The sequence below is a fragment of the Trachymyrmex septentrionalis genome, unplaced genomic scaffold (genome assembly GCF_001594115.1).
Source record: "Trachymyrmex septentrionalis isolate Tsep2-gDNA-1 unplaced genomic scaffold, Tsep1.0 scaffold212, whole genome shotgun sequence".
Classification (NCBI taxonomy): domain Eukaryota; kingdom Metazoa; phylum Arthropoda; class Insecta; order Hymenoptera; family Formicidae; genus Trachymyrmex; species Trachymyrmex septentrionalis.
In genome coordinates this window covers 288,299-288,634 of record NW_017305310.1, presented here as the reverse complement: position 1 = coordinate 288,634, position 336 = coordinate 288,299, and the positions used below count along the sequence as shown (strand labels likewise).

The 336-nt window shown below is 61.0% G+C and overlaps 1 protein-coding gene across 1 annotated transcript in view; it reads right to left on the bottom strand.

The window, feature by feature from the left end:
• LOC108748161 (headcase protein) overlaps nucleotides 1-336 on the bottom strand; it is a 160,167-nt gene that overhangs the window by 115,682 nt on the left and 44,149 nt on the right. The gene's annotated exons all lie outside the window — the stretch shown is intronic.

The window sequence follows — 336 nt, the reverse complement described above, 5'->3', positions numbered from 1 at the left end:
TGGGGGGGGGGGGGGGGGGGGCGAGCGATTTTCCGCGATCGGTATCTCGCGCGCGATTTCCCGCGCGATTATGTGCAAATACGCGCGTTCAGTTCGTCCGACGATTGGCCAAGTTGGTCCGCTCACGCAAAATCGAAAGGTCGACCTGCCTCGCACGCTTGCGTGCGCGCGCGCCTTCTCGTGGGAACGTTTGTCAGGAACGATTTTCTCTCGCGGACAGTGCGTGTGCCTGAAAGGGAAAGCCACTCCCGGCCGAAACGGATTATATTGACCTCCCGCAGGCAAATTTCGACGCTCGCGCGCCCATAAGCGTTCCTTCCCGGTCGGTTCCCTGAA